Below are 19,775 nucleotides of genomic sequence, written 5' to 3'. Positions count from 1 at the left end.
CGTTAGTCTCCTCCTTTGCCCGTCAGTTTCCTGTTTCTCTCTCTCTCTCTCTTTTGCTATCAAGTCAAAGTCTGAAATGCCAAAAAGAAAAATGCAAGTTTGACTTTGAGTTTCCACATTTTCTTTCTTTGTAAAGCTTAAAAAAAAACCCAAACAAACAAACAAAAAACACCTTATGTCTGTGTGTTTACTACTCTAATACAATCGATTGATTTGTGAACTTCATTATGAGCCATGAGAGCCATTATTTTCAGGGATGAGCTCAAAATCACCAAAAATATCTCACAATTTCTTTCATTTTTATTTCTTTCAGTTTTGTTTTGATAAAATACAATTGCTGTTACAAAAAATTGAATTGGTGATCATTAAAAGAAATGTTTCGCTTTCAAAAAAACTCAGTTCTGCCTGGGTGACTTTGGTCAAAAGAGGGTTATCATTTCCAGCTGCTGTGATTTAAGTTTAATGAAACTAATCAGCCCCATAATGTACAAGTTACATTTTTAGAATACCAGATTCTCTCCTGTTATTTTGTTGAAAAACATGGCAGACATTATACTAGTCCTCCACCAATAACACAATTTGATATGGGAGATTGATATTGGGGTCGCAGCAAAGTCACTTCCAGCACTCCTGGTTTAAGCGGCAAAATTACTTTGATTAAAGTTAGTTAATTTCAAGAAATTCAGATAAAAAACTGAGAAAAGCCTGCAAGCTATATCAGGTCAACAACTTGTGTTGCATTAACATGCCTTAGGCCTCGGTGACTTAGGCCCAGAGACTGATTGGAAACCCCCTGGCAACCTTTAGTTGCTAGGCAAAAATGTGTATTCCCTGACCAGCTGAAAAGTGGTTACTTGAAGCTGTTGCGCCTGTTGCTGGGTGAAATTGGTTGCAAAGAGGGTCCATCTATCCATCCATGTTTTTCTGCTTAATTGTGGCCGGAGCTTAACCAGAGAAGTCCAGACCTCCCTCTCCCACGCCACCTCCTCCAGCTTTTCCAAGCTGTTCCCAAACCAACCGAGAGATATAATCTTTCCAGCATGTCCTGGGCCTGACCCGGGGCCTCCTCCCGGTGGGACATTCCCAGAACACCTCACCCAGGAGGTGCCCAGGAGCCATTCTTGTCAGACACTCGCACCACCTCAACTGACTCCTTTCAATGTGGAGGAGTAGCGGCTCTACTCTGAGCTCTTCCCAGATAGCTGAGCTCCCCACCCTCTCTCTATGGCCAAGGCACCACCCAGAGCTCATGACCGTGCGTGAGGATAAGGTCATAGACTGACTGGTAAATCGAGGGGTTTGCTTTTACGTTCAGCTCTCTCTTTACCACAATTGACTGGTACAGCATCACCATCACTGGTGCCACAGCACCAATCCCCCTTTTGATTTCTCACTCCTCTCTCCCTGCACTCATGAACAACACCCTGAGATACTTAAACTCCTCCACTTGGGCAGTGACTCGTCCCTGACCCGGAGTGGGCATGCCACCCTTTTCCGGCAGAGGACCATGGCCTCTCACATGTAGGTGCTGATTCTTATTCTCGCTTACTTGGGGTTTTTCACTCATTACTCCCCAATCTATGAATATTAACGATGTGGCGAGTGGCAAAGAAGTAATCAATTAAAATGTGAGTGTCCTGCTTGAACCAAAATTGCATAAAACTAATTCCTCTTTAGTCCTTATGCTATAACTAAAGACCGGTATGCCCGTTCTGTTTGAGTTTTCATGTATTCTCTCAGGTGTAGGCATTACAAACCAACGTACCTGGGCTGGAAAAGATCACAGTTTGGGGCTAAACAGAGAACCTTCATTCTGATAATAAAAGTAACATCTACCCTCCACTCTATGTAGACTCTGTGACTATGGAAACCTTTTCATTATGCTACTGTATGCTTGCTAGCGGCATCTCTTTTACCCTCTTCTATAATGGATATCTTCTAAATTTTTACATGCACTCGATGGAGATGAGGACCGCGGAGTAAGAAGTCTTCTGGAGGAGCTTAGAAAGAAAACACATCTTGAGTAGAAGACTTATCAAGGTGTGATGGATACACACTCAGTTAACTCTCACAGTGTGTACAGGGATGAACAGAATACATAGAAGAGCACAGGTACATGGTGAGGTGATATGAGCAGTGTGTCAGCACAAGTATCCTGTACAGCTCATTTAAAAGTATTAATTTGGAAAAAATGCATTTAAAAAGCTGCTTTTGTTATTTATACTGTATAACAGCAGGTCTGTGGTTTGCCACTGCACAGATAATAATGCAAGCAAACAAACAGCATAATTTATAAACTGTAAAATTTAATATAATACATTTTTTGATTTGTGACAGAAGGATAGCAGCAACAGTGAAAGGGAAGGTTTACAAGATGGTAGTGAGACCTGCTGGAGGCTGAGCTGGAGCTGAAGATGTTATGGTTTTTACTGGGAGTGAGCAGGATGGGATTAGAAATGAGTATATCATAGGGACAGCTCAGGCTCAGGGTTTTAGAGACAAAGGCGTGGCTGAGATGGTTTGGGCATTCACAGAAGACGGAGCGTGGATATGCTGGACAAGGGATGTTGAAGATGGAGCTGCCAGTTGGGAGGAAAAGAGGGAGACCACGGAGAAGATTCATGGATGTAGTGACGAAGGATATGCAGAGGATTGGTGTGGCAAAAGAGGATGCTAAGGATAAGAAGAAGAATCGATTTGGATTTTTAAATTAAAACGAACGAAAGCTTCATGTAGTTTGTAGGCCTGTAACAGAAGATGTTCTTCTGACATTTGTAGCAGTCGGTTTTAAAGGTGATACATCTGCGCAGCATATGATAAGTAACTGATGCTGCTTAAGGAGGTAAGCATTTATCATTAGGCTGAGGCTTACATCTGTCTCTCACATCCTTACTGGCAGGAGCTAGCAACGGAGGGAAGCTATGAGACATGTCAGCATAATGAAAAGGACCCCGGGTCACATAACTTATCCTTTGCTCTCATCATAATTACTATCACCAGTAGTAGGCACTCTAACAGTGAAGCTCTCGGATGTACTGGGCTTCAAGCACACACATCCTGTAGACGTGTTCTTTTTTTTAAATATCATAACAGCCTCCTCACCACGGCAAAAAAGGTGAGTCAGGAAAGTGTAAGAAACGTGCAGCAGCACAGCACAAACCAGAATTCACACTCATGTACCACAGCTCTGTGAACAAGGTATGCAAATGATTACAGTCAGCTGCCTGCGTGTGAAAAGACACCCGCACTGTCACCGCCCGTTTGAACTCACTGATCCCATTATTCAGAAAGCGACAGAGAAAAAACCAAACCTGCGGACTCTTACTGGCACACATGCACAGTCAGGTATTTACACACATGTTTTCAATACTACAAAACCACATGTTCGCAGACGGAGCCAAAACAATATCAGCGTGATAAACACATTGTATTTCACCGAGCTTCTTTATTCAACAAAAGAACAACAACAATAAAACGGGCAGATTTTTGGACAAGCCTTGGGGTTTATGTCATCATGCATATGTGATGTGCATTTCAAATCGAAACAAAGTGAGTGTATCTTAAAGCCACCCACTGAATACAGATTCACATTTTACCTCAATCCACTTAAAAAAAAAAGATGCGAGGAGAAGAGAGAAAAAATAAGCAGCAGAGAGGATGTGGATGAAATAAGTATAGGGGGATTATTTCATAAACGACAGAATTTTCTTTTCTGTGTAAGTCATTTGATCCTGTCAAATATGCCTAAAGCCATACGCCCACGTGCTCATTGTCTGAAAAATGCTTCGTTTATGAGAACCCCCCCCACCCCCCCTTCAAACAATGAGTGGAGCGCTTGGCTGCTCGGCTCCGCATCAGCCACGGCGTTCAGAGAAACCAGGAGAAGGCAAATGAGATTTAAATCGGGGGACGCAAAGTGGCACACACACGCCCAGGAGAACGGCCCAGTGAGCCTGTTTGTTTGTTTGTCCCACGCTGCAATCAGTGTTCTAAATTGCAGTAGGCCTACGTGTGCTGTGTTTACATACAGGATAGCGAGCATAGATGCAGAACAAACAGACTGGCTCCTTTTCTTCCATCTGGACCCTTTCTATCTCTAACATCATCTCAACTAATCTCCATTTAAATGCTGCACTTTACACACACACTCACAGGGACTTTTATTTATTTCTTTTTTACGCTTCCCATGCACCGTATGTGTTATTCCAGCACAGTCTCGTGTTTGGGGAAGTAGTGATACATGTAATCCATTTGTTTGTGCGCATGGCCACAAACCACCTTTTTTTCCACTGCAGTCAGCATGAGTTGAAATGAATGTAACTCAGTTAGAGGCACACTTTGTGTTTGCGCAACTAACTGTTCAAAACTGTCCGAAAGGACTACAAAAATGGAGCTTTCTGATATTTTAACAGGAACCGTGCTCTGCTACTAAATATAAACAAGTAAGCTGTGTGAAACTAAACAAACAGGAAGTAAAATAAAACTTTTTTGTTGTTGTTGATCCAAAAATCTATGGCTTATACCACCGCCTACTCCATCTTCAAGTGGATGTAGCATTTGTAACCGGAAGCGCTACAATCCATATTCATGAGTGCGAAGCAGACACAACTTTTGCAAATATTTGAACTGTACATGACTGCATTGTTTATTCATCAGTTATGGTGTTTTCCTTTTTTCCAAAACAACATTTTCTCTGTCCATTTTGAAGGTGTCGTTGGTAGGACTTCAACAATTAGCTTGCTAATTAAATAAATCATACTTTCACATATGTGAAAGTATGATTGTAGAAGCAGTCTGCATGCCTAGCTGCTTGATTTTATACATCTGAAGTCAATGATTGGGTGATGGAATATTTTTGGCAATATTTGTTTCTCGGATGAGAGCTAAAACGTCTTCAAGCAACTTAAAGAAGTCCAGACGCTTTTCTTTCCAAGCTCCTTAAACATAGTGTATCATGGCTGACGTAGGCAAGGAGCAGGGACAGTTTGCTGGTCCCCTACAAGGCTAACACAGAGACTGGAACCACACACCTACAGCCAATTTATAAATCACTCAATAACCTAAAATACATGTCTTTGAACCTGAAGATGAAGCGAGGACTCTGCACTGATTCAGTGAGAGTAAAAAGGTCCTACTACCTACTGTTTTGAGCCTACACTTCTAACCACTGCACCACTGCGCCACCCAACCTTTACATTATCATTCCATATTTTTAAGTAAAGGACCTTATTTATGGCAAACCATATATTTCAAAGGAACAAGCCTTTTTCCTTCTCTTGAAAATTGAAGTGTTTTCTTCTGTGCACTCCTGAATACATGCGTAAGTGTGTGGGATTTATTCAGGTAAAGTGGTGAGTCATGCGGAAAAAAAGTATAGTTGAAAATTGGAATGTATGCAACAAAAGTATGTGTGCAGAAATTCGGAAAATGGACACTGTTCTAAAAGTTTCTCCGATCACTCCTAAATTTGTCAAATTATCATATGATTTTCAGCCAAACCTGGCAACGCTGCCCATGGCTCTCCATCTCTCTGTACCCCAACCTTTTCTCTTTTTTTTTGGGAGGACTGACAAATGATGTGCTCAGAGTGAGTGGAAAGGAAATGGAGAGAGGAAGGGAAAGCGCTTGGCAGAGAAACGTCCAAGCGAATCGGGCAAGAGAAAATGCAGAGAATAAGTGATTGAACCGAGTGTGGTAGAGCGAGTGGGTGAAGGAGCGAGCGAGAGAAAGGGAGAGAGAGGAAAGAGAGGAAGAGGAAGAAGAGGAGGAGGAGGAGGTGGAAGAGGTGGAGGATATATTTAGAGCTGCACCTAATCAACTTCTCCGTCAGTTTGTGTCTGTGGGGGTGAAAGAGAGAGTGAGGAAAGAAAAGTGTGCACGCGCGCACACACACACACACACACACACACACACACACACTAAAGTTCAACACTGAAAATCAATATGCAGCCCACTCGCTCACTGAAAGCAGCGGCCAGAGAGAGAGAAAGAGAAAGTGAAAGGCAGAACAGGAAAATGACCGGATGAGGAAGCAACAGCTGAGACAGCACAAGTGGAGGACAACTGCTTTAGTTTTATCACTGCACATAATTCATGCACAACAGATACATCAAGCTTTTCTGTTGTGCGGCACTCGGGTACCACGTGTACGTTAATTCGAGTTACTGGCCGGTAATTTCTCTTGCTTAAATTGGCATTGAAGTAATCCCTTCCTGTTGAAATATAAGACTTCAATAATCTCAAGCTGTTTTCACACCATTTTTCACACTTTGTTCATAGCTACCTCTTCAAACACGCAACAAACAGCACAAAGTGTCAAACCAGTTTGACACCATATATGACATAAACATAAACAGAATGCAATCATTTGTAGCATTTTTAGTTAAAATCTTCACCTTAGATTGTTTGCAAAGACAAAATAGAACATCCGGAAACAAACAGTTTAAATATAAAGTGAAGTGAAAAAGAAGGTTTTCACAGGACTCTGCAGTGCTGTGAACTCTGAGTAGACCCCATGATTCAGTAACTTTTGTATTAAGTATCTTAAGATCCAGTAACTTGAAGTAATTGTTTTCTGTGTGACTTTATCAGTCTGTCACATCATTGTGGAGGAATTTTGGGCCACTCTTCTGTACAACATTACTTCAGTTCACTGAGGTTTGCATGCATTTGTTTCTGCACAGCTCTCCCAAGGCCCAGTATTTCAATCGGGTTGAGGTCTGGACTTTGACCGAGCCATTGCCGCACCTTAATTCTTTTCTTTTTCTGTTCTTGGGATTATTGCCCTAAACAGATTTGGACCAAGCTTTAGCTGTCACACATAGGGTCACATTTATGCTGGAACTCTAGAGCAATACATGTTCATGGTCAACTCAATGAGCAAAAGGTGTCCCGATCCTGTGACTGCAAAACAAGCCCAAATCATCACCCATCCACCACTGTGCTTGATAGTTAGTGTTCAATTTGCAGTATTATGTCCAAACACCTGCACTTTGGTCTCGTCTTCCAAAGAACATTGCTTCTGATGTTTTGTGGTTTGTTCAGATGCAAGTTTGTAGACTTAAGCTGTTCATTTAGAAAGAAGAGGCTTTCTTCTGGAAGCCCTTTTAAACAAGCCACACTTGTTCAGCCTTTGTCCAATTGTGCTGTAAGGAACTTTTAACGCACAGACTGAGGCCTGCAGTGTGTGAGATGGAGTTTTTGAGTGTTTTTGCCATTTCTCTGAGCATTGTAAGGTCTGATCTTGGAGTGAATTGGCTGATTGTGGCTATGTGTTAACTCACCTGAATGTCGAAGTCCAGCAAACTGGCAAAACTTCTGCTGTTATAGATGTGCTCACACTTGCTCATGATGGATTAATCAAGTGCATCAACTGACTTCTACTTACCCTCTTAAATCCTATAGAAGCAGTGAGGTTTTACTTAGTTATTTTGAATCAGATGCAAGCAAGACATAAAAAAGTCCGGGATAGACATTTTCCACAGTATTTCAGCACTTATACGTTTTAGCAGAATCTCTAAGTATTTGGCCCCTGAGGAAAGCAATTGTTATTTTCGTCTTCTTGTTGTCAGGTTGCAATTCAGGACCTGTTTTTGTCTTCTTTTTTTTGCCATAATATGAAAAATATTTGCAGTGGATGAATCAGAATACAGGCAAAATAAGCAAGGCCTTTCCTGAAAAGCCTGCTGCTTGACTGGCACCATATGTTTCACCACAACCTGAATTTATGGTTCAGCATTCATGTAAACGCAAGTTATCTCGCTCTGTTCACTAATCCCCATAACCTTGCAGATGTTAGCTTTGTGTTCCCTTAGCAAGCTAGATGATTCGTTACGTTTTTAGCCTGAAGGACCCTGAGTTATTTGAGTATTTATGATGATTCAGACAGCAGAGCTTGACATCAACCTCTTAACATTCAATGGGTGTTTTGGGAGACAGCTAGGGTTTGGGTTTGTTTAACAGGTTGACAGAGAATTCTCAGTTGTTAGGAGCATCAAATAAATAAATAAATAAAAACCTCCAAATTACTTCAAATAGAAAAACTATAATAGCAATATGCCTATTTACCGTGTATGTAAAACAAAGCAAAACCCTAACCCTAATTGGGTAGCTGGTGTTGAATTAGCCCAAGAAAGAGGCAGCATTTCTAGAGCTTATCATGCTTTTCCTTTGTGTAGTACAATTTTAAATTGCATTTCTGGATATAGCATTAAACTGTGTTCCCTGACAATAGTTCTCAGAATTAAACCCATGGAATAATTTCTAGTATCATCTACTTATTCATCACGACTCCTTTGAATTTCTGGCATCTTGTAGTAGAAAATTCCAAAATCTTTGGCAATTTTATGTTGAGAAATGCTACTCCTTCATTTTACAAGACAGCAACCTCTGCCTTCACAGATGGTGCTTCCTTTGGCTGCGAGTGACAATAACCAACAACCACATAGCTGCGAGCCACAAATCACAACTCTGAAATGCAAGCTACAACCATGTTCTAGGTGTCTTCTTATTGTCTCAAACAGATGCTTTGCTGGCAAGCAATGAAGTCTACCACTGCTCTCAAGCTTGCATACTATGGCTGCTAGCATACTTCTACTCAGTCTACCCCCAATGGTTTCAATGCCAGTTACAGGCATACAGTAATCTAGCCATTTACATCACTGAGGGTGTTTTTTATTTGTCTTCCCTTTTCTATAAAATTGCTGCTCACCTCCAGGTTTTATCTAAAGACCATCTACATAAATCCTTATGTGTGCATGTGCACGTGCTAAGATATTGATAGCTCAGACTTGAGGTCGATACTGCGTAGGCAATAATGAAGCCGGGATGTAGGAATGATGGCAACAAGAGCATTTAACAAGAGGAGGAGAAGGAGGGTTAGAGCTCATATACAGTAGCCCCCCCCACCCACCTCCCCGCCCAACATCTCTCATTAGCTGATGATCGATCCCCTCTCTGTGTAACCCACACAGAGAGAAAACGCAATTAGAGCCTTGACCAAATGATTGTGTGAACTGCTGATCGATAGGTAATCACCACCTGAGAGGGGCAGGAGGCCGGCTATGGAGGGGAGAGAAGGGGCCAAAGGGTGAACGGGTGAGTTTGGGGTGAAGAAGTGAGAATGAGAATGGAAAAAGTGAAGGGCTTGTGTAGAAAAACAATCACGGCTAATAACAGGGGATGTGAAGGCCATTCTGTGAAGAGGGTCACATCACCTTAAAATATCATAAAAAATTAAAGCAGTAAAGGTCACTTTGAAAGTTTTGTCCGAGAGGAAGGAGACAGAGACAGCTGTACATGTCTGAAGCTGGAGAGTGAACCCATATTTTAGCGATACCACACCACACACTTACATAAACCAGATGATCTTATTAGGCTTATTCTTTGCTATCAATACTACTTTTTTGAAACGTATTAATGAGGTGATGCATCTGCTCAGTCTCAGCAATGTAATTTAAGTATCGAGCACGTTAAAATTATATTTAGCTCACAGCCTAATGGAGGTATAATGGATATAGACTCCTGGTGATGTTAAACATGAGTTCATCATTCTGCAGTTAACATTGATCTGAGTGGGTAAAGTATTGAAAACAACAGGCCCCGTGGTTAACATCGGTGACCTCGCTCTCTCCACGGACATTGTTATTGCTACAGTTTCGAAAAAAATCAACAAATTCCCATAAAGCTGTCGATTCTCCCTGTACCTGCTGCCTTTGGCTTGTTTTTATTTTATTTTATTTTTTTAAATAAATCTTGTAATAAAAAGTATAAACTGTGAACAGAACAACATTTTAAGCTTTTGGTCTTTTGAAGATATAATTGACCCTGTGCACGAGGAAATGCTAACTTCCTGGTTTGAGACCGGATGTGGGGTTGTACATTTCCGGTAGCTTTACTTTGCGGTCAATCGCTACTGCGAAGATATCCTCCAATATCATGTCCAAAACTCGAAAACGGAAAGATCGCGTTAAGTTACAAAGAGCAGAAGGTGGGAACATTCACCACTGTTGTGTCATAAAAAATCTAATGATCAATTTTGACGTTTAAAGAGTTTAGATCGATCAGTTGTTTACATCTCTCAACACAAGCAGAACTGCATTACTGCAGCAGAAGACACATCGTCCACATTCAGAAGCACATCTCTGTATAGTGACTGGTCTTATGATTTAAACAGGCAAATGTTCAGCATTCAAACTACAGGTGAACAATAGTCAAACCAGATGTTTCCGGTTATGTCGATATCAGCTAGTCAAGTACACACCTACACACCTACAGCATGTTAACAAACCGTGAAAAAAGCCACACAAAAAATGAATGAGTGCTGGTAACGGTTTCTATACATTAGTATTTACGAAGGGTATGTTGTGACTTACCTTCAAAATTACAGTGGTCCCTCGCTAATAACGCGGTTCACCTTTCACATCGCTGTTTCACGGATTTTTTTAGTGCAAGTTTGCACGTTTTTTTTTTACGTCACATTGTGTCCTGCGTCCTGATCGCTGCAGACGATCTCCTCCGTGACGTCTCTCCTGTACAGTACAGAATCGCTGCATCGATCGCTAGCAGTGTGACTCTGAAGTGCAGTGCTGTATATCCACAATGTCCACCAAATGTTTTGCACCGTCAAAAAATAAAATTGGCTACTTGATTTCACCTATCGCTGGTTATTTTTAGAACATAACACCCGCGATAAACGAGGGACAGCTGAGAAATATAACATTTGAATCCCTTTTCTCTTTTGCCCTGAGGCGCGGGGAAAAAATATCGACAAGTCGATGAACATCATTTACAGATATATTGGGTAAATGCCCAAGACATCTATAGAAATGTAAATCGCCGCTTGATTCATTCATTTGCTTAACTTGTTTTGGACCGTAAACAGGGCGTGAATAGGACACCGGAAACAAAGCTCCCCACAGGAGTTTCCGTACCGGAAGTAGCATATGCTAACGTGCACATAGTCAATTAGTTTGTTTTTATTATTATATTATATTATACAGTTTCTCAGTCTGTTAGACATTGAGTTTGGGATTCTTTAATTAGCTAAAACAATAACAGAAAACTCCTCAAATGGACAGAAAGTGTGTTGGTACTTTGTTTGCCACAACAGTGTGGTACTAGGTACTGATTTACCGAAGTATTTCTATGACAGCACGCAGTTTTCATTCTCGCTGATACGCACGCTCACTTTAGAGTTCATAAACACACCAAGTGTCATTTGTCGGCATTTGTGTTTAATATTTAAGGAGTAAATCTGAAACTGTGCAACAGTGTGTTTCCAAAGTAGTAGCTTTTGAGGCCAAAATGTAACTCTGATTAAGTTCTCTGCATATGGTAACATCTCAATAATCTCGGTTCCTCTGATGTTGCCCGTGTAGCACGTACTTGTGTACGCAGCAGCAAGAAAGTCAAAAACGCGAACTGATCTGGAAAGAGGGAAAATGTAGACAAACTACTCTTTAAAACAGTGAAAGAGAGACCATTAAAACTAGGATTTAACCATATTTGGTTTCATAAGGTGGCTGTGGCTCAAGTGGTATACAGGTGTGATCCTGGCTGCTCCAGGCTGAACCCCAAAGTATCCTGGTGTAAGATGCCGGACCCTCAGCTACTCCTGATGCTTTCCCTGGTGTGTGATTGTTAGATAGAAGACAATTACATGTAGAATAAAGCGCTTGTATTATTATGTGTGTGTGAATGGGTGCTTTGAGTGTGCAACATAAGAACCAGTCTACTTACCACGTGCATTTACCGTCCACATCGGTCTTCTTCTCAATATGAATAATTTCCCATAAAAATGTATTTAATCGTTTCTATCTATATCTCGTGAAAGATTATTCCTGTGTGAGGCAAACTGGTGTCAGCAATCCACCAGCAGCACCCAGTAAAGTAAAAAGTCAACACATGGTCCCGAACAGGCCAGGAATGAATGATCTCCCAGCTGACCAACTTGCGAGTCCCTCCATAAAGGTGAACACTCAGAGCTGCTTTGTAATGATGTGCAGTAACCTTTTCCTCTCTGGGGAAAAGTGGACCAAAACAACATAACAGAGCCACCGGGGTCCCTTCAATGCAGGGGTCAAGGGTTCTGTTCATTCCTTTAATTTGTCATCCATCTGTATCTTTATCACTGGCCTCTTTTATCTTTCGTCTTTGTAATACTACTTCTGCTTATGATTGCTTGTCATATAGACTGAAGTGTCCACTTCAAAGGTCAGAAGCTGCACTTGAGGCAGTGGCGTGTTCATTTCTTTTTGTTTTGAGCGATGATCCATTTATAACAATTACTGCTATTGAAAGCATGACTCCTGTGGGTTAACTGAAGGGAATGGATATGTGGGAAATGATTTTTTCCTATTAGCCTGTCACTTCATACGAGATCTATCGAAGCAACAAAAAAAAAGAGAAAGAAGGAAAAAAACAATCAGGGAACTTCTTGCTTTAGCGGTCAAAAATGCTCCAAGATGAGACCAAAACCAGTGCCGAGTGTTGCCTCATCACTTAAGTGTTGCAGCTTGTCACATGTGCACGCGGTTATGAAAGCAGTGGGCACAGTTTACCAGGAAGTGTCCTCACTCTCACTTCCTTTTCGGCGCTCTACCAGGGAGAGGTGGCCTCATTGCTTCCTGCATAAATCCTGTATATTTATTCTCTCTCCTTCTTTCTCTCTCATTTCCTCCTCTGTATCGCATTGTCTCTCACTCCCACTCTTTCTAACCCCTCTCTATCCCAGTGTCTCTGTTTCACGCAGTTCACCCAATTTCCTCTCCATCTCTTTTCTCTGTGTGAATAGCTTAAAAAGCATTATGCACCACACTGATTCACTCATATCATGAATAAAATAATGCTACCAGTCACACAGGGTCTAAACCAGGCTTTGACATGGGTTTTTTTTCATGGCAGATACCAATATCAGCATTTTTTATTTATTTATTTTTGAATAGAGCTGCCAGTAGCAAGACATATTGAGCCAACATTATGTATTTTTAAATGTCCCTGTTTTCAGGCCAAAATTTATTCATGCTATTCATCCTCACTGGACAAAAAAACAAGTATTAATTCACCACAGACTTTGTTTATTATACTGTATTTTGCAATTGCAATTTTATGTATTATTCTTCATTTGTAATGTGATCATTGTTGAATAAAAAGTGGCCACTGGACTTTGTTTTATTCATTTTTTTCACTTGCATGCCAGAATTAGTGTTACATTGTTAATAAACCAGGGATCCCAAGATCCCGTGTAACTTTTTCCATACAAAATTATTAAAACATGGAGATCATTGACTTTCAACGTTACAGTTTGAGTTCCGAAAATATTTTCAATTCAGTAGATGCCACAAGATACTTTCTTTGTGGCTGAGAGATTAAAATATCAGAGAAAGCCTGATGATCCTCTATGAGCACACATTTTGTAATGGTTGTTTAAAACTACACAAAGCAAAATGTTAATCACATGCAGTACTGATACGTTAAAACACGTGATGAGTGCCTCAAAGGAAGTCCCCCAGAAGGCTAAAGTGTAATTTACGGTATCTTAAATGTGTCACTTTACATACACATTTCCATTCAGGTAGTGTGCCCCCAAACTTCATCCTTCTCCACAGCTGGCTGCTGGACCAGCAGAAGTATAAGCACGACCAGTTGTACCACATATTTTGTACACTGCCTCCACTGACAGAGGTCTGTGCAGGTAGACAGGGAACCCTGGAAACATAAATGCCTTTTAAAAAGGGACAGTTTGGGAGGGCCTGATTCGTAACTATGTTGTGGTTTTACATCATGGAACTGTGTCTGTCTTTGAGCCCAAACTGGGAGATGGTTCAGGGGAGGAAACTGAACGTTGAAGGTTCTGCCTCCCTGTTAAGGTTGTGTTGTGAGAGAGGTATCTTTAAAATATGATAAGGCCTGATCATTCATGGCTTTGTAAAAAAGCAGAAGGATGTTTAACTCTGGATTTACAGGAAGCCAATAAAAGGACAATAGTATGGGGTTCATATGATGACTCTTTCCCTTCTGATACTTGGGTATTTTCAAATGAAAGCTGAAAGGGGACTTTTAGGACTATAATCCAATCTAGAAGTAAAGTAAATACCAACCTACAAGCTAGATCTAGTCCAACTGCAGAGACCAAATGTAATACTGCAATATCAATACCTTCACATATTGAACGTGAACATTAGCAGCCCCATTAGTCTTTGCAATCACTAACTCAAAACTGTCCACAGTCCAAGAGAACGCCTCCCACGGATCGGTTCAATATGTGACCCGATTCATCGTTTTTCTTCATCATCCTATTGATGCATCAATGAAAAATGATTTCTGCATCATTAACCAAGAAAAAAAGCTGACTTATTAACCAAAGCATGCTGCTCTCGCTAACATATCTGTTACTGCATTTCAAGCTTTTCATGTGCAGCTTCATGTCAGCCGTTGCACACATTGTAAAAAATGTCAGGTTACATCACCCCACTTACTCCCTGCAGTAGATAGCAAGGCCTTTTGTTTGCATCCTGGTCTAAGCCTACTTGGATACTGACCTTCTGATATTAATCTAAAGCCATTGATGCAGGGGGTCTATATGCATATATACAGATGCCACTGCTTTAATGCACCTTGGCATTGATTCTAAAAGTTGCTTATTCTCTGCTGGGTGGAGAAAACATCCAAGGATCCATTTTTTTCTCTTTTATTTGGCTCTAGTCTGTATCTATACTGTATATTTCTACTATTTGTCACATATGACGTGATTACATGAACTCAAGAGCACACCAGACTTGCAGTTTTGATGGTATGGCAAAGGGGAAAAAGCCAAGAAGGCTGCACAGCCTGCTCATAATAGTATATGTGCGGTCAGTACTACAAACATTTGATTTATTCCTCTGACTACACGTTCATCTCGCAGCTGCCAGCACCTCTCGCTCTACAGTAAATCTTCAGTGCAAAGATTTTTCTCTCTCTTCTTGATGTCTTGCGTTGTTTCCTTGGGTGACTTATTTAAAGCCCCCCTCCAGTCAAAAATATGTTTTTCTTCTTTTCCCTACACTTGTTCCTGCACTCCAATGTCAGAAATTCTTTGTGTAAAATTACAGTATGTATGTTCAGAGTCACTAGAATGGATGCTAAAATATCCACATGCTTACAAAGAATCTGTGTCCAGCACTTAAAGTTGTGAAAATGAAAAAAAAAGTTTGCATATTCTTATTTTCTCTTTTATTACTTTGAGCGAGAACGAGCACTGTTATTTTTTAATAAAGAATGTCTATTCTTTTTTTAAAAAAATGTATCTTTAATTAGTGCATGGCAACATTTAAACTATGTAATTTCAACATCCATTCTTATTAAATTGCAAATATAGAGCTTAACAAATTTATTAGGTTTATGCCGCAGCTGCGTTAACTTAAGTATTTCTGTAATGATTAATCTACCAGCATGTGCTAGATTGGAAAGATATTTTTAAAATAAATAAAAAAGATATAATAATGATTATTATCTATAAATGTAACATTTACTGTTTTGGAAAAAAAGCAGGCTGCGTCAGATTGGTGACCGTTCCATGGTGCACTCTGCCTCTCACCCTTTGAGAGCTAGGATTGGCTCCTGCCCTGCTGCAGCCCTTATAAAGATAAACAAAAAAGAATGGATGGATGAAAAAATAATAGTGAAGCACCTTATTATTGTTTGATTAAGACACTAAATTACAGTTATTTACTTTCATTCCTGAGCAGAAAAATTAGTTTTAGTGGTTGAATGTTATGCTTGACTAAATTCTGACTTCTCAGAGAAGTCAAGTGTGCCGACTCAAATGTGGGTATAAAAACATTCAGTTATTATTTTTCTAATAAATGAGTTTTAGTTTAAAACAGGTTTGATGGATTTGTAAAATATTCATTATCCATTTCCTTGCTTTTATGACAGGTGCTGAAGCACTGTGTATGTGTGTATCTATATGTTATATGAGCATGCAGTCGAAATGCGCATAATTTAATCAGTTATTAAATATAAATTCAGTACAACACATCACATATTAAGATTTTTATGTTTGCTCTGCAAAAGCCAGACATCAGTGTCTCAGCCATTTCTCATGTTAATAAAAGGCTAATATCAGTTCCATCACTTCTGGTCAAATCCCATCTTATCCTGCCGGGGAGACTGCACATAAAGCACTTATGAAGGGAATAAGACAGTAAATATCGCAGCAAAATACCACACAAATCCCAAAATATCAGCGGCTGCAAAAGTATTCTTCCCCCCATGGCCTTCCCATTGATCCGACAACATGAATCAGTACACGGATTCCTTTTGCTGAACAACACCTGATGGGAAATCTCTCTTTGTCTCAGGCGCTGTGGTCATTTGTGCCAAAAGGTCAGAGGTCAGAAAGAGGAGCAGCCAATTAAAGCCCTGCAGATTTGACTCAAAGTGGAAACAATCTCCAACCCCATCTGTAGACCTCTGCCTCAAGGGCTTGTTTGCCAATAACTAGCCTGTGTGTGTGTGTGTGTGTGTGTTGCACTCATACTCGTCTCTCTCCTAGTATATTTTTCTACATTTAGTTATGAACTGCAACAAAAATGTTCACGTGAATGTTTAAATCCTTTAGTACCTTCGTGCACTGACGACATGCACACTCTTCCTCAGTCGGGGGTGTTGGTCCACGTGCGTACTTCTCATTTGTTTGTGGTGCAGAGGTCACTACAAGCCAGCACACTCCATTTCCCAGGTTGCCGCGGGGCTGGCCAAGGGCAGAGCAGCGCGTATTTTGCTGGCTTGATGAAACATGTCTACCTCAGTATGTGTGCGCCTTGTGGGAGGGGTGGAGGGTCAAAGATGAATGTGTATATGAGTGTGAGTGAGTGTATTATGCTCTTTCTAGTTCAAGATGGCACACCAGCAACTCAAAGCCTCATACATCATCCTGTAGCGGAGTGGCAGAGTGATATTTATGGGTGTCTGATGCTGTATATAGTACGTGTCACAGAAAAGGAGAGAGAGTTAGGATGAGCCGAAATATTACAAAGGGAGAGGGAGGTAGCGAGATTTCCTTTTTCAAGTAAAGGCAGGCCTTGCTGAGATTTATTCAAAGCCAAAAGGGGAAATGTTGTTGTGTCAGTATACAACCGATTCAGTATTAACTCAAGTATAGCTTTATCTAAGAAGAACTAAGTGACTTCAGCATCTTTGAAAAGCCAGGCTTTTCAGCCGATATAAATGGAAATATGAAAAGCACTTTAGAATTTGTTGCTCTCATTCATGCGTTCACTGGAAGCTGCCGTGACCAAGGACGAGTCACCTTACCCCCATTGACTGTATATCCAAGACAGACACAGCCCAAAGCCTTGAGGCTTTTTAAAAAAAATAATCAAACATCACAAAACCTTGGATATTACTGAGAAAACAATAACCCTGCATGCCCATATAACAATTACCTATCATTTACAAGGTTGCCTGTGCCTATTGCCTGTTGCAATCTAAACTGAGACCAAATAGGACCGCAGACGACTACTGGGCTCCAGATAAAGCTCCGTTTCCTGGAATGGTGAGACTAAGTATTGGGCTTTTAAAATGCACATTTAAGTCATCTGTCCTACCTGTGTTTGATTAAGTAGTGGTAGTAATTCAAGTTCAATAAAAGCCATGCAATAGTCCAAGCTATTTACTTACACCTTCTAATGCCATGCATGATATTTAGCCTTCCAGCATTACCGCTGTTAATAACTGTGCAGGTTGTACAAATGCATCTGTTTGCTGACCGGGGCTAAGTTTAGGTCTTCTACGGGACCATAAAGTTTCTCTTCCATGGAGTCTTTACTTTAATTTTTAATTAGTTTTATTGGGTTTAGACAGTAAGTATGTAAAATGTATTTATATAGTACCATTTCACAACAACAATAAACAAAATACTGTCATGGTCTCCGTGCCTGCCAGGCCGGCCCCACAAGGCTACATTTGCTGTTTTGGTTCTCTCCCTCTCTGCCTGGGCGGAGCTCACTGTGGGCTCCCGCCCTTGGCCCGCACACCTGACAACAATCACCTGTCATCACCAGGAGCACTATTTGAGGCTGGAACACAGATCCTCTCGTCGCTGGATGATTGTACTACTGACACCTTCTCCCCCCCCTCCCCCCCGGACCTGCGACCTCCCTGCCGTGTGAACGTGTGTGAGTGTGAGAGAGCTACCCTGTGATTCCCTGGAGTTTTGGATTCCCTTCACTGTATATATATTGTGCACTGGAGCCGAAAATAAACTGTATTTTGGAGACCTCTAACCGCTCTGAGCTTGAGTCCCTACAACCAGATCGTGACAAATACAAATAGTAAATCCACTAAAACATCCACTAGTCACACGCTGTTACATTAATAAACATAGGTCTTTATTTATGTGTTTTTAGGTTTAAGAAGTCCACCATATGGGAGAACTCCATATCATCTATGGTAGTTTTTGTGTTCCTTCCCCGAAAAATTTTAGCCAATCATATTGTTGCACTTAGCACGCCCAAAGTAGAAGGTTAAGACAATTTCGCTGGTCACCGACACAGATAACTGCACACTGGTGTTACCAAGATGGGTGCTGAGGCACAAATCTTGCTGCTCAAAGGACTTTGGTATTAGACGCTGAGAGCTACAGTTCGCTACTGTGCCCAAATGCATCTTTGCTGTTCTGCTAGCATGCTGCTAACACATGCTTCCTGTGGAGACAGGGTTAAATGAACAAGTCAGTCCAAAATCAGCCAAAGTTTATTCCGTATCATATCACTACGCCCTCCGGTGGCTAACAGTCAAGGTGAGATTAAGTACTCACCCCAGCTCAGATTTGATTGAATAACTCTTTGTTGCTGATTTGTTTGAATAATCATGGAAATGCCAAAATGTGGCCCAAGACGAGTGAAAGATTGCAACATTCTGACATAAATGAATGATCTCTTTCTAGTTATTACTGCGTACAGCAACAGGTGATGCTGTATACTTTGCCATCAGACATTTCTTCTGCACACAGACTAATAAATCCTCTTTGTTTTGTGACTGCGCTGTAAGTCACATTTCACACAAAGTCAAAGCGACAAACCGAGTTAAGGAAATTAAATTATGTTTATTTTTTGTTCCTGCAGCTGTATTATTTCATTATTACACAGTGCAATCAAAATTACTTTCAAAATGATAAATAAGGTAAATATTCAACATACAGTGGCTTTTGGCTTTCAGTTTAGTCATTCTGTTTTAGTGATTTGACGGAAAAAAATTTATCCCAGCCTGACAAAAATAAGCCTTCAGCAAGCTTGGAGTGGAGTAGGAGGTTGTAGTCCAGGGCTAAAAACAAACTCCTAACTAAGCTAACGGCATTAATAAGAGCCAGAAATGTCATCATCTCTGGATTTGCGGTTTATAGACTATGACTTCTTGCTTCTAAGCAGTGGGTGGGAGAGAAAACTGGCTGCCAAGATATTGTTTCGTAACATTCGGCACCACTCTTGACAACCATGAGCTGGTTTTACTGGCCAGTGAAAATCGTTCCTTCCTTGTCAGTCCCACAGCAATGCCTTCCCACACACACTCACCTCTGTGGAACCTGCTGCAGGGCCGAGCAGGGGGAGGGAAGGGAGGGAGGGAAGGCTCTGCAAAACAAACCTCACTGCAGGTTAGGGTTTGGGGGGGGGATTGTGTCATCACTGCCAAAGTACAGCCGGCTATAGCTCTGGTCATCCAAATGTGTTAGTAATAAAGTTTTGAAAGCACACATACACGCTGACGCCAGCATTATAACTGAAAGAACACGA

The 19,775-nt window shown here is 40.9% G+C and overlaps 1 long non-coding RNA gene across 1 annotated transcript; it reads right to left on the bottom strand.

Moving 5' to 3' along the window:
• Nucleotides 1-1,566: 1,566 nt before the first annotated feature.
• On the bottom strand, nt 1,567-18,975 carry LOC120735951. The gene is made up of 3 exons (XR_005696388.1): nt 17,905-18,975; nt 9,563-9,568; nt 1,567-1,578 (listed from the first exon to the last, which is right to left on the bottom strand). It is a non-coding gene; the product is annotated as an uncharacterized LOC120735951 (long non-coding RNA).
• Nucleotides 18,976-19,775: the final 800 nt, after the last annotated feature.

Source organism: Simochromis diagramma, unplaced genomic scaffold, assembly GCF_900408965.1.
Source record: "Simochromis diagramma unplaced genomic scaffold, fSimDia1.1 OVJJ01000816.1, whole genome shotgun sequence".
In the NCBI taxonomy this organism is placed as follows: domain Eukaryota; kingdom Metazoa; phylum Chordata; class Actinopteri; order Cichliformes; family Cichlidae; genus Simochromis; species Simochromis diagramma.
This window is presented reverse-complemented; position numbering and strand designations above follow the sequence as displayed.